Raw genomic sequence first — 15,326 nt, 5'->3', positions numbered from 1 at the left:
TTTTGATGGTTTCCTTTGCTGTGCAAAAGCTTTTCAGTTGATGTAGTCTCATTTGTTTATTTTTCTTTTGTTTCCCTTGCATGAGGGGACTTAACCAAAGAATATTGCTAAGCTGTCTTGGTGGGATTGTAAATAGGTGCAGGCCCTATGGAAAACAGCGTTGAGGTACTTTAAAAAAAATAATAGAGCTGCCATATGATCCAGCAGTTTCACTTCTGGGCATTTACCTAAAGAAAACAGAAAAACCAATTCAAAAAGGTATATGCCTTCCAATGTTCATTGCAGCATTATTTACAGTAGCCAAGGTATGAAAGCAACCTAAGGATCCAGTGGCAGACTAATGGGAAAAGAAAATGTGATATATGAATAATACTTAGCCATAAAAAAGATAAATCTTGATAATTCTGTCAATATGGATTGATCTAGAGAGTATTATACTCAGTCCATAAGTCAGAGAAGGACAAATACCCCATGCTTTCACTTATACATGGAATCTAAACAGCAAAACAAATGAAACAGAGAGAGAACAAATGGGTAGTTTCCAAAAGGGAGGGGATAGACAGGTGGATAAAATAGGTGTAGGGGATTAAAATGTGCAGATCTCCAGTTATATAATAGGTAAACCATGGGATGTAATACACAACATAAAGAACATTGTCAGTAATACTGTAATACCTTTGTATGGAGACAGATGTTTACTAGGCTCATCATCATCATTTCACAAGGTATGCAAATATCAGGTCACTATGTAGTACAGCTGAAACTAACATAATATCATTTGTCAACTATATGTGAATGTAAAATTAATTTAAAAACTATTTCTTAGTCACACCAGGTACATTTCAAGTGCTCAGTAGCCATAGGTGACAGAATAGTAAACATTTTTGTTATCACCCAAGGTTCTATTGCATGGCTTCCAAAACTTAGTGGATTAGCAAGGCATCTTCTAGAGCAGGAGCAGCTGTAGCATATCTTTTTGGAGGCATTTCTTCTGCCCATGTGTATACCCTATAGAGGACATCACTGTTAGTCATTCTGACTACACAGGAGGAGTCCTGTGCGAGGCAAGAGATAAACCTAGTTCTTGTCTTAATCATTGCTGATTTTTTTTCTGGAAGAATTCACAATTAACAGTTGTGGTGTGCAAAGTTTACAAACAATGCATTGTCCTAGGTCGTGAGTGAAACCTAGCACCTGCAAGGTGGCATCATCAGGAGGGGATAGGAAAACATAGTCATTGCCTGAGTGACACAGATAACATCTGTCTTCTGCTCTCTACTGTTCTGGAACACCTATTATAGGGAAAGAGCAAATTAGCCAAGATGGTAGTGTTCAGGCCCTCTCTCCACATTTTGTAAATAATGATTATGTAACAGCTGAGATCGCTTATAGCACTGTGCATGCGCCTTACAAGGGCTTGGCCATGGGCTGCTTTTGTTGTGTAAGCATGCATAAGCTCCATCCGGAAAGCTCTTGTGGGCTCCATTATGGTTATGTTAAGTCTGCTTCTGTGTCAGCCAGGAGAGAAGTTTAGGTTATGACTGCTGCTGCAACTGCTGTGTCAGCCAGGAGAGAATAAGCATGTCTGCAGAACTACAGCTCCTTGCTTCTTGTTCCAGCCTCTTAGCTCACACCTTGCCTACTGTGGATTCAGCAAACAGTCTGCACAGTGAGGTACAGCAAAACACCTGTGTCCCGTCGCATTCTAAGTAGATAGAAGAGCACGTGCCACTCAGTTCAGGCACTGCCGATAATGAAAGTTAAGGGAGAAAGGAGCTCAGTTGGGGTGTTTGTACATTTTAATGTGTGCAACAGGTGCATATTCATATGTGCTTTTTATGAATCATGACATACGTTTTATTTACATAGTATATGTGCTCTCTATTATGTTATCTCTATTATGAGTTCTTTTTACATGTATAGCTGGTTTTATACTTTATAATATTTTCGGTTTGGATTAAACAGAAATGCTTTTTGAAGTCAAATTTTGTGATTTTTGTCATTCCTCAGGAAGGAGAGAGAGAGATATCACTGGGGAATAGCATAAGGGTGCTTTAAGTGTATTGGTGGGTGGAGAGTATTAATTTTACTGTTTGTCCAATTCAGTACTCAGCTTCAGTCAGCTACTCAGCTTAACAAAGAATATTGCCAACTCCTTCCTGGAGATAATGTGTTGACACACATATACTCACTCTTGTGTTACAGATGTATTTTACAATCATAAGAAGTCATAAGTTATTCAATAATAATAAAAATAATAAATCAATTAATATTTTCTCTTATTCCCTACTAACTAGAGATTATGAAAACATGTCTTATGTCACTGCTAATGACTTTACATGTAAAAAATCCTGCTACATAAGCACAAGCATAATTACATTTTCTCATAAATATGTCCAAAATAGATATTTAATAATTATGCTCATTGTTTAAAAAGATTAAGACATTTGAAGAGACTCTAAATGGGTCAATTTATGATTAATAAGGGGTGTGAAAGAGTAGGTGAGAGCTAGATTTTGGAGAGTAAGTAGAAGTATGGGGAGGGACAGGAGAGTGTGAGGGGGAAGCAATTGAATTTGAAGAACTAACATTGAAGTGAAGGTTAAAGAGGAGGAGAAAAGATCTCAGCAAAGATATTCATGTGCATTATACACCTTTATTTTATTTTACTTTACAATACTGTATTGGTTTTGCCATACATCAACATGAATCCTCCACAGGTGTACATGAGTTCCCAATCCTGAACCCCCCTCCCACCGCCCACCCCATATCATCTCTCTGGGTCATCCCAGTGCACCAGTCCCAAGCATCCTGTATCCTGCATCGAACCTAGACTGGTGATTCATTTCTTACATGCTATTATACATGTTTCAATGCCATTCTCCCAAATCATCCCACTCTCTCCCTCTCCCACAGAGTCCAAAAGTCTGTTCTATATATCTGTGTCTCTTTTGCTGTCTTGCATACAGGGTTATCATTACCATCTTTCTAAATTCCATATATATGTGTTAGTATGCTGTATTCGTGTTTTTCTTTCTGGCTTACCTCACTCTGTATAATCGGCTCCAGTTTCATCTACCTCAATAGAACTGATTCAAATGTATTCTTTTTAATGGCTGAGTAATACTCCATTGTGTATATGTACCACAGCTTTCTTATTCATTTGTCTGCTGATGGACATCTAGGTTGCTTCCATATCCTGGCTATTATAAACAGTGCTGCGATGAACATTGGGGTACACGTGTCTTTCAATTCTGGTTTCCTTGGTGTGTATGCCCAGCAGTGGGATTGCCGGGTCATAAGGCAGTTCTGTTCCCAGTTTTTTAAGGAATCTCCACCAACAGTCTAAGAGGGTTCCCTTTTCTCCACACCCTCTCCAGCATTTATTGCTTGTAGACTTTTGGATTGCAGCCATTCTGACTGGTGTGAAATGGTACCTCATTGTGGTCTTGATTTGCATTTCTCTGATAATGAGTGATGTTGGGCATCTTTTCATGTGTTTGTTAGCCATCTGTATGTCTTCTTTGGAGAAATGTCTATTTAGTTCTTTGGCCCATTTTTTGATTGGGTCATTTATTTTTCTGGAATTGAGCTGTATGAGTTGCTTGTATATTTTTGAGATTAGTTGTTTGTCAGTTGCTTCATTTGCTATTATTTTCTCCCATTCAGAAGGCTGTCTTTTCACCTTGCTTATAGTTTCCTTTGTTGTGCAGAAGCTTTTAATTTTAATTAGATCTCATTTGTTTATTTTGCTTTTATTTCCAATATTCTGGGAGTTGGGTCATAGAGGATCCTGCTGTGATTGATGTCAGAGAGTATACACCTTTACTTTAGCCAGCTTACTTGCTGTTGCTCAAACAAGCAACGAACGAGTCCTACAGTATTCTGCCTCCACCTTTAGTGTGCTTTTTCTCACCTGGACTCTCAGACTCTATTTCTGCCTGTTAAAATCCATTCTTTCAGGCTCTCTCCAAATGCCTGGAGAATCCCAGGGATGGGGGAGCCTGGTGGGCTGCCGTCTATGGGGTCGCACAGAGTCGGACACGACTGAAGTGACTTAGCAGCAGCTGCAGCAGCATATGAAGCTTTCCCATCCCCCCCCTCCCCGAAAAACCATTACAAAAAATTACAAACATAAGCAAAATTAAGAGACTTTAATTTTTCAGTCCATCATGCAGCTTCAGTAATTATTAACATTTTGCCCATCTTTGAAAATATATCTCCCTGCTTCCTCCCTCTCCCAACATTTTCAAACATGCAGAAAAGCTGTATAGTGAATATCCTTGACAGTATTCTGAGTTCAGTCAGGAGAGAGATCTATACTGGTTATTTGAAAATTTAATACGATGAATTGTTAACCAGAACAAGGAGTGCTGGTTAACTATTAAAAGAGGTAAAAGAGCTCAGAGTTTAAAGGTCCCAGAAGTAGCAGATGCAAAAGAGCAGCTCTTACTACTTGGACAAGGAAGAAAGATTGGGAGAGAGTCCTTCTTCCCAGAGCTTGGATGGAAGCCTCTTAAAAAAGGGCGTACCTACCATGGCAAGAATACACAGAAGAACTGTACAAAAAAGATCTTCACGACCCAGATAATCACGATGATGTGATCACTCACCTAGAGCCAGACATCCTGGAATGTGAAGTTAAGTGGGCCTTAGAAAGCATCACTACGAACAAAGCTAGTAGAGGTGATGGAATTCTAGTTGAGCTATTTCAAATCTGGAAAGGTGATGCCGTGAAAGTGCTGCACTCAATATACCAGCAAATTTGCAACTCAGCAGTGGCCACAGGACTGGAAAAGGTCAGTTTTCATTCCAATCCCAAAGAAAGGCAATGCCAAAGAATGCTCAAAGTACCACATAATTGTACTCATCTCACATGCTAGTAAAGTAATGCTCAAAATTCTCCAAGCCAGGCTTCAGCACTACGTGAACCATGAACTTCCAGATGTTCAAGCTGGTTTTAGAAAAGGCAGAGGAACCAGAGATCAAATTGCCAACATCCACTGGATCATGGAAAAAGCAAGAGAGTTCCAGAAAAACATCTACTTCTGCATTATTGACTATGCCAAAGCCTTTGACTGTGTGGATCACAATAAACTGTGGAAAATTCTGAAAGAGATGGGAATACCAGACCACCTGATCTGCCTCTTGAGAAACCTGTATGGAGGTCAGGAAGCAAGTTAGAACCAGTCATGGAACAACAGACTGGTTCCAAATATGTCACCCTGTTTATTTAACTTCTATGCAGAGTACATCATGAGAAATGCTGGGCTGGAAGAAGCACAAGCTGGAATCAAGATTGCCGAGAGAAATATCAATAACCTCAGATATGCAGATGACACCACCATTATGGCAGAAAGTGAAGAGGAGCTAAAAAGCCTCTTGATGAAAGTGAAAGAGGAGAGTGAAAAGGTTGGCTTAAAGCTCAACATTCAGAAACTAAGATCATGGCGTCTGGTCCCATCACTTCATGGGAAATAGATGGGGAAACAGTGGAAACAGTGTCAGACTTTTCTTTGGGGGGGCTCCAAAACCACGGCAGATGGTGATTGCAGCCATGAAATTAAAAGACACTTACTTCTTGGAAGGAAAGTTATGACCAACCTAGGTAGCATATTGAAAAGCAGAGACATTACTTTGCCGACTAAGGTCTGTCTGGTTAAGGCTATGGGTTTTCCAGTGGTCATTTATGGATGTGAGAGTTGGACTGTGAAGAAAGTTGAGCGCTGAAGAATTGATGCTTTTGAACTGTGGTGTTGGAGAAGACTCTTGAGAGTCCCTTGGACTGCAAGGAGATCCAACCAGTCCATTTTGAAGGAGATCAACCCTGGGTGTTCTTTGGAAGGAATGATGCTAAAGCTAAAACTCCAGTACTTTGGCCACCTCATGCAAAGAGTTGACTCATTGGAAAAGACTCTGATGCTGGGGGGGATTGGCGACAAGAGGAGAAGGGGACGACCGAGGATGAGATGGTTAGATGGCATCATGGACTCGATGGATGTGAGTCTGAGTGAACTCCGGAGTTGGTGATGGAGAGGGAGGCCTGGCGTGCTGCGATTCATGGGGTCGCAAAGAGTCGGACACGACTGAGCGACTGAACTGAACTGCACCATGGCTACAGCGCCTGAGGCCACAGCTGGGACCTGTCTCCTCATCAGTGCTTTTGGGTCTTCACTCTAAGTAATAATAATAATAGAGAACCAGAATCCAGAAGGGAAGTATTTCTCTGCTGCTAGGTGGCATAGTGGCAAAGAATCCATCTGCCAGTACAGGAGACTCAAGAAACACAGGTTCGATCCCTAGGTTGGGAAGATCCCTGGAGTAGGAAAATGACAACTTAGGCCAGTATTCCTGTCTGGGAAATTACTTGGACAGAACTGCCTCGTGGGCTATAGTCCTTGGGGTTGCAAAGAGTCAGTTACAACTGAGTTACTTAGCACAGCAGCACACATGGTGACCTGATAGGGTCACTCCATTGCTGTCTGTAAAGCTGGTGAAGAAGTGTTTAGAACTCTGGTTCCTTTGTCATCAAGTGGGGCCAAGAAAGGTAGATTGGATGCTGAGATGTAGTAAATTGATAACTGGCACATACATATAGCTGGGGCTTCCCTGGTGGCTCAAGAATCTGCTTGCAGTGCAGGAGACTTGCGTTTGATCCCTGGGTTGGGAAGATCCCCTGGAAAGGGAATGGCTGCCTTCTCCAGTATTCTTGCTTGGAGAATTCCATAGACAGAGGAGCCTGGTGGGCTACAGTCCACAGGGTCACAAAGAATCAGACATGACTGAATGACTTTGATCTTTTCACACCTATAATAGTACCTATCTAAGTTTTACACTTCTTAAACATTTTGCTTTATTTACTTTATTGTATATCTGCACACCTCTCCATCCACATGAAGTCTTTTTTTGATTCTTCAGCCTGATGGCTCTTTGTTTTGAATTTTAAAAATTACCTGTACAATTAATCTCTGGTGGGGGGTGGGGTGGTGGTGGTGGTGTGTGTGTGTGGGAAATGACTAAAAGCGGCTCCCTCTAGAGGTGGGAGTTGAGGTGGGGATTAATTGGAAATGAGCATGGAGGAACTTTTTGGGTGACAGTATGGTCTATATCTCGATAGGAGTTTGCATTATAGAGGTGTAAGAATTTGTAACAGTCTGCAAATGACATGAGATTTGTGCATTTCATGTTTGTAAATTTTTTTCTAAAAACATCTGTAAAAATTACTAGTTAGTGATAGGTATGCTAAAGTATTTAGGGATGAAACATACTTATGCCAGAAACTTTGAAATGCATTAAAAATATAAGGTGGATTGATGGAAGTATAGAAAGATGAATAGTTAGTCCATCAAAATCTGAATAAGGCAAATATGGGGCTTCGCTGGTGGCTCAGGTGGTAAAGAACCTGCTTGTAGTGTGGAAGACTGGATGGAGTTCGATCCCTGGGCCGGGAAGATCCCCTGGTGAAGGGCATGACTATCCACTCCAGTATTCTTGCCTGGAGAATTCCATGGACAGAGGAGCCTGGCAGGCTATAGTCCATGGGACTGCAGAGTCAGGCATGACTGAGCGACTTTCACTTTCAAAGCAAATATAGTAATGTGAGAAAATACCATATAATAAAATGTTAATTGTACAATTTTAGTGGTGTTTACTGTATATTAGTTAAAAAAAATTGGCTGCATCTCGTCGTAGTTGCAACACGTGGAATCCTTGTTGCATCATACGGGATCTTTTGTTGTGACGCAGGGACTCTAGTTCTAGCATGTGGGCTTAGTTACTCTGAGGCATGTGAGACCTTAGTCCCCATCCAAGGATTGAACTCGTGTACCCTGCATTGTGAGGTGAATTCTTAACCACTGAACCACCAGGGAAGTCCCTGTAGCTTACTTTCAGCTTTTCTGTATCAGTTATTAGCCTGGAATTTCCTCGAGTTCAGAGACTGTGTCATACATCTGTAAAGGCCTCATGGAACACAACATGATACCTTTCTCACAATAGGAACAAACAAAATGCCTTTAAAATTGCCATTGTGGAGTTGGAAGACTAATCTTAGGCTTAAAGAACCTAAACCCTCCAAACTTTTCTTGCTAAACAGAAATTTTGTAAACACATAATATTGGAAAATAATTGGAAGAAGTTGTGAAATACTGAGAATATCAGAAATTTCCCAGATGTATTTTGATAATTTAGTAAAAATTTATTATCATGTTTTGATAAATAGCTTATTGTTAATTTGTCTAGCAAATCATTCAGCTAAATTAAGGCTAGTTTAGATTATAAAATGTGTACTTAAAATGATCTTTTGTTCCAGTACAATGTGTTTATTATCCAGTGTGCTTGGTTGGCCTGGAGACTATGGTTGGCTCAATACTCCATACAACAAATGAGAAATAAATGGAATCCCACAGAAAGGGCATATATTATGCTTACTTGTTTAATAACCTTTCTGCAGACCTTAGAATTTTTAATCATGATAATGTTTAATCTTTATATTTTTGATAATTCAGTACATTGTCTCAGATCATGATTATGGGCATTTACTAGCATTATAATTACATAATTTTTCCCAGTGAAAGGAATAATACAGACTTCATCACATCTGGTTTTCATTTGGATCCTACAGTTTAAGGCTGCCATTTTTTGTTTATTTCTAATAATATAACAAATGATACAATAGGCTACAAAGATATAGCTTAAATAGTTGATTCAAGTTTTCTGACAATTATCTCAATATTCTAGTCACTGTGGAATTTTTAGGTCTGTTATGACTTATTTCCCAACAGTGACCAGGCTAGTACAACATAATTTGCAAATATATATTTATATTTTAGTTAAAATGATAATTTCTAATATTCTGGGTATAATTTCTTTTGCATTTTATTTGACATTGCTTCATTTAGTTTTTCCCCCTTTTTAAAAAAGTTATCAAAGATTATAATTGTGCAATATTGAGAAGAATAGAACAAAATACAATTATTGGAGGATAATATTGTGTTGGGCTCAACACAGATCAGCCACAGGTATACATATGTCCCCTCCCTCCTGAACCCCGTCCCCTCTCCCTCCCCATTCCGCCTCTCTAGGTTGTTGGAGAACACTGGGTTGAGCTCCCTGTTTCACACAGCAAATCCTCATTTGCTATCTGTTTTACATGTGGTAATGTATATGTTTCCATGCTGTTCTCTCCATTTGTCCCACTCTCTCCTTCCCGCATTGTGTCCACAAGCCTTTTTGTATGTCTGTCTCCATTGCTGCCCTGCAGATAGGTTCATCAGTACCATCTTTCTAGATTCCATATGCGTTATACACAATATTTGTGTTTCCCTTTCTGATTTACTTTACTTTGGATAATAGGCTCCAGGTTCCTTCACCTCATTAGGACTGACTTGAATGTGTGCGTTTTTATGCCTGAGTAATATTCCATTGCATATATGTACCACAGTTTCTGTATCGATTCATCTGTTCATGGACATCTAGGTTGCTTCCATGTTCTAGATATTGTAAAAAGTGCTGCAACGAACATTAGGGTACATGTGTCTCTTTCAGTTTTCTCAGGGTATGTGCCTAGTGGTGGGATTGTTGGGTCATATGGTAGTTGTATGGCTAGTTTTTTAAAACAATCACCATACTACTCTCCATAGTGGCTGTATCAATTTACTTTCCCACCAACAGGGCAAGAGGGTTTCTTTTTCTCTACTTTCTCTTCAGAATTTATTTGTAGATTTTTTAATGATGACAGTTCTGGCTGGTGATACTTCATTGTAGTTTTGATTTGCATTTCTCTGATAATGAGCAGTGTTGAGCATCTTTTTATTTGTTGGCCATCTGTACGTCTTCTTTGGAGAAATGTCTGTTTAGGTCTTCTGCCTGTTTTTTAATTGTGTTGTTTGTTTTTCTGGTATTGAGTTGCATGGGCTGCTTGTATATTTTGTAAATTAATCCTTTGTCAGTTGTTTTGTTTGCAATTATTTTCTCCCATTCCGAGGGTTGTTCTTTAGTCTTGTTTATTTTTTTCCTTTGCTGTGCAAAAGGAAAGTTTAATTAAGTTTAATTAAATTTGAAGTTTAATTAAGTCCCATTTGTTTACTTTTGTTTTTATTTCCATTATTCGAAGAGGTGGGTCAAAGAGGATCTTGCTGTGATGTATGTCAAAGAGTGTACTGCCCTATGTAGTTTCTGGCCTTACACTTAAATCTGTAATCCATTTTGAATTTATTTTTGTGTATGGTGTTAGAAAGTGTTCTAGTTTCATTCTTTTGCATTTAGCAGTCCAGTTTTCCCAGTACCACTTATTGAAGAGGCTGTCTTTTCTGTATTGTATATCCTTGGCTCCTTTGTCAAAGAGAAGGTGCCCATAGTTGCATGGGTTTATCTCCGGGTTTTCTGTCCTGTTCCATTGGTCTGTATTTCTGTTTTTGTTCTAATATGACAGAGTCTTAATGACTGTAGCTTTGTAGTATAGTCTGAAGTTAGGAGGGTTGACTCCTCCAGCTTATTTCTTCTTGAGGGATCTTTTGTGTTTTCATACAAATTGTGAAATTTTTTGTTCTAGTTCTGTAAAAAATACCATTGGTAGTTTGACAGGGATTGCGTTGACTGTCTAGATTAGTTTAGGTAGTATAGTCATCTTTATGGTATTGATTCTTCCAGTCCAAGAACATAGTGTATCTCTCCATCTGTTTGTGTCATCCTTGATTTCTGTCATCAGTTTCTTACAGTTTTCTGTATCAGCTCTTTTGTCTTTTTAGGTAGGTTTATCCTTGGGTATTTTATTATTTTTGTTGCAGTGGTGAATGGGATTGCTTCCTTGACTTCTCTTTCTGATTTTTCATTGTTAGCATATAGGAATACAAGGGATATCCTGTGTTACTTTATATCTTGCAACTTTACTGTATTCATTGATTGTAGTAAAATTAGCTCTAGTAATTTTCTGGTGGAATCTTTAGGGTTTTCTGTGTATAGTATCATGTCATCTGCAGATAGTGAGAGTTTTGCTTCTTTTCTGGTCTGAATTCCTTGTATTTTTTTTTCTTCTCTGGTTGCTGTGGCTAGGACCTCCAAAACTAGGTTGAGTAACAGTGGCAAGAGTGAACGCCCTTGTCTTGTTCCTGTTCTTAGAGGAAATGCTTTCAGTTTTTCACCATTGAGAATAATGTTTCTGTGGGTTTGTTGTATGTGACCTTTATTATATTGAACCTTTATATGTTGTTCCTTCTATGCCTATTTTCTAGAGAGTTTTCATCATAAATGGGTGTTGAATTTTGTTAAAACCTTTTTCTGCATCTGTTGAGATGATCATGTGGTTTTTAATCTTTGAGTTAGTTGATATATGGTGTATCACATTGATTTGCATATATTGAATAATCTTTGCATCCCTGGGACAAAACTGTTTGATCGTGGTATATGATCCTTTTATTGTGCTGTTAGCTTCTGTTTGCTAGAATTTTGTTGAAGATTTTTGCATCTGTGTTCATCAGTGATATTGGCTTGTAATTTTCTCTTTTTGTGGTATCTTTGTCTGGTTTTGGTATCAGGGTGATGGTGGCTTCGTAGAGTGAGTTTGGGAGTTTTCCTTCCTCTGCAATTTTCTGGAAGAATTTGAGCAGTATAGGTGTTAGCTCTTGTCTAAACTTTTGGTAGAATTCGCCTGTGAGGCCATCTGGCTGTGGGCTTTTGTTTGTTGGAAGATTTTTTGTTACAGTTTCAATTTCGGTGCTTGTGATTGGTCTGTTCATGCTTTCTGTTTCTTCTTGGTTTATTTTTGGAAGGTTGTACTTTTCTAAGACAGACCTTAGAATTTATGTTGCAAAGTGCTCCTTGTAAAGATAGGAAGTTGCAAACTGTCCCCAAAAGATGGGATTCACTGAGTAAGGATGGCTCTCTACAACACTGTTTCTACATCTAAGGCCTTTGTTCCTTTTTAGTTGACATTTCAGTGCCTTAGTTCCCAAGTCTGGTTTTGTAATAACTTTCCCATATTTTGCCAAGTTTAAAGAATTGTGACGCATAAGGAATTTACTTACTTATATGTTCAATTTAATATATAGAACCTGGAAATGAATCTAGTTTTCATGACTTACAGCTGAGATTTGTCATGTGATGTCTTCCTTCAACTATTTCCTTTAAGAAGGACTAAAAATTAATGTGGGTGTTATTTTTCTAGGCCCTCATAAATTTAATCATATTGTTTTGCATTTAACAGAAAGTGCATATATATATGTGTATCCATATATACATATATATCCATATATCCATATATACATCCATATGTACATTCATATATACATATATATACTATTACATATATAAAATTTAACCCTAAGATAGAGTGAGTGATTATCACCCTCATTTTACAGGTTAAGAAACTCAGTTCAAAGGTTGTGACTTGTCTGAGGGCTTCTGGCTAAGAAAACTAAGCAAGAAAACTAAGATCTTATATTAAAAACAGAAAATAAAAAACCTCCATATTCCCTCACACATTTAAAAATTAACATCTAAAATATGCCATGTTTATACAGTTGTAAAGGTTATAATTTCCTTTACAATATATTATAAATGAGTTTTTAAATGAAATTGTTACATTGTTCTTCAAAAAGTATATAGTGGAATCTAAATATTCTTCTAGAATCATCCATTTAAAAAATAGGTAAGTCTCTCTGACAGTCAAAAGTTGAGGTTTCTATATATCCTTAATCTCAAACTTCCAGTACACTCTTCTGACATAATTGTATCTTACTTTATTATATTTTAATGCTAAAATGTCTATTCATGATCAGTGTCATCATACTTCTTCAGGAAAACTATGACTGTAAATTGAAACTAAGTTTTTTTAATCTGCCACCTATGGTTGTAAGTGTAATAAACTTTATAATTTCTTAGTAGTGTACAATTTATCAAAGCAAATGTTACAAATTTAGATAATTATTAAATATTAAAAGTAAACTTTTAATGGAAATGTACCTCTGAATGGATGGGACCTTTTCTGCTCTCATTAGTTTATGTACCTGTGGAGGAGTATTAGGTAGAATGCAACTGAATTTAGATTTAGTTTCAGATTTATTTGTATTTTCCAGAATTATCGATGTAAGTGCTTAGAAACCATATTCAGATAAATAAGAAGATAGGGGTTCTTTGGACTCCTTCCATGTCATTTGTAACACAAAATAACATGGTAGCTTATTATCAGAAGTTACTTTCACTGATCTGTTAACCAGTTAACTCATTCAGGCTATTCTTCAGTTCAGCTAAAAGCAAACAATTGAAAACCACCTGACTTGTAAAAGAATTTACTACCCATTAGTCTTTCAAAGCTTTACTAAGATTTTGTCTTTTATTTAGAGTTACTTTAAGTAATGATGCTATGCAAGTGTTAGGAAAAATTACAATATTATTTCAGTATCCCCTTTCCAAAACAGTATTTTAACTCAAATGCTTTTATATGGTCACCTCCGTTATATATATATATTTGTCACCATCTTGAGGTGGCTTATTTGCTGATTGAATTTTCTGTTTTGGATAAAATGCTGCCGTATAGTCTTAATTGTGAAACCAGTCAGTCAAATAAGACTGACTTGGTTTTTAGAAAAAGTATGATTTCATTTTAAATTAATGTAGCAACATTAAATTTTGAGGAATATTGTAAAAAAAACTGAGAAATAAATTATAGAATGTATTTGAAAGAAAGATTACTAAAAGTTAAGGTTAAAATGGTGCAGTGATAATAAGGTGTAAATGTTTAAAATCACATGAATCATGATAATGCTGTTTTTCATTGCTTAATTTATATTAAAGTGGTGCCAAGTGGGCTTAAAATGATGTTATTTATAAAGTTAGAAGTATGATAAAAGGAATGGTGTTCTTTCAGAAAACTTCCTACACTTCACAAACTTTTGTGTGTATTTAATAAAGGAATAAAGTGACTTGCTGAAAGTGAGTTGGTCTGACAGTTAGCAGATGATTTTACATTTGTCAATAAAAAGTAGAAAGTAACATTTTCTGAGCTCAGTCTTGACCATAATTGGAATAAATATTTCATTATGTAATTTGCTGGAAGAGTGTGGCTTACATTACATTCCTCACTGAACGTTGGGCTTACAAGTGCCTGAAGGGCTCCTGTGGGACAGCATACAGCAGCTGCCTCTGGCTCTCCCTCTCTTTCTGAGGAGCAGATGAGATTTCCTTTTCTCATAGAGAGTAGGTATGCAATATTCCCCAAATCTAGTTTCTCAGAGTATTAACTTTCACCTTGAACCCTTATTTAAAATTTCTGTAATTCCACTAAATGAATTCTTCTACTAGCTGCTAAGAGAAAAATATTTTCCCCTGTTGTTCTTAAAATCCCATAATTTCTGTCCTTGATTTACAGTGAATTTACAAGGAACAACTTTTGTAAGCAGAATTCTCATCACAGTCTTTTAGCAGGATAGGACATCCCCATACTCCAGTAAGGCTGCAAACATGGATGCCCCTGTCTGGCAACCCAGTCATAGTCCCCTGTCTGGAAGTTCACAGGCCTTACTCTCTTTAGAATTGGTTCCCCTTGTTAATCAGGTTTCCCTGGTGGCTCAGATGGTAAAGAATCTGCCTGCAATATGGGAGACCTGAATTTGATCCCTGGGTCGAGAAGATCCTCTGGAGAAGGCAATGGCAACCCACTCCATTATTCTTGCCTGGAGAATCCCATGGACAGAGGAGCCTCGAGGGCTACAGTTCATGGGGTCCCAAAGAGTAGGACACGACTGAGCAAGTAACACTTTCACTTTCCTTTTCTCCTTGTTAATCAGGTGAAGGAATGCATCAGTGATGAACATTTCACAGGTAATATATGTTGGAAGAGAGAAATAGGTGAAGTATCAGCACATTTCCAATTATACTAATGATAAGGTTGTCTGTCTTCTCTGCCTTCTTGGAGAACCATCTCTAGTAATAACTAATGTCAAGTAGCATAATTTGCCATTGCAGTTTCATTGTGAGTTTGAATCTCCAGGTGGTTTCTGAATTCGTTGTAAGCATTCATTTTGTTGAAGCAACAAACAATAGAGCATTGAACCGTTACACTGGATTTGGAAATGTTCTTAGCATTTTTTTCCCCAGCTTAGCATTTTTAAGGTAATGTTTAATTCAAATTAGAGAAAATACTTGAAATACCATTCTAACAACTTCCAGCAGAGCTATTAAAGGAGTGTTAAGTTTTATATCCCTAAACTTGAATGTTGGCTCTTTATACTGTAGGTATTTTGGAACTTAGAAGATTTTATACTTTTATGCTATGAAATTACTTAAACTCCTCGTAATTTTATCTATAGTGTATATAAAAGTTGTATGCA

The sequence above is a fragment of the Budorcas taxicolor genome, chromosome 11 (assembly GCF_023091745.1).
Source record: "Budorcas taxicolor isolate Tak-1 chromosome 11, Takin1.1, whole genome shotgun sequence".
NCBI lineage: Eukaryota > Metazoa > Chordata > Mammalia > Artiodactyla > Bovidae > Budorcas > Budorcas taxicolor.
The sequence above is the reverse complement of the archived record's forward strand: the minus strand, read 5'-3'. Positions refer to the sequence as shown.